The sequence below is a fragment of the Oncorhynchus keta genome, chromosome 35, assembly GCF_023373465.1.
Source record: "Oncorhynchus keta strain PuntledgeMale-10-30-2019 chromosome 35, Oket_V2, whole genome shotgun sequence".
Taxonomy (NCBI): Eukaryota; Metazoa; Chordata; class Actinopteri; order Salmoniformes; family Salmonidae; genus Oncorhynchus; species Oncorhynchus keta.
In genome coordinates this window covers 8,625,176-8,625,394 of record NC_068455.1, presented here as the reverse complement: position 1 = coordinate 8,625,394, position 219 = coordinate 8,625,176, and positions in this window count along the sequence as shown.

Below are 219 nucleotides of genomic sequence, written 5' to 3'. Positions count from 1 at the left end.
ACGATAAACAGGGGAGTTGGCTCAGGTCTGAACCCTGACTCTGCCACACTCTCTCTGAGCCCCCCAATACATTTTGGGGCTGACTCTCGGTCTTCCCTCCGCGCCGCCATGCTTGCTTCGCCAACTCCATTCTCCGATAACCTGCTTCGCACTGCTCCAGCGAATCCCAGGCGGGCTCCGGCACTCTCTCTGGGTCGACCACCCACCTGTCTATCTCCT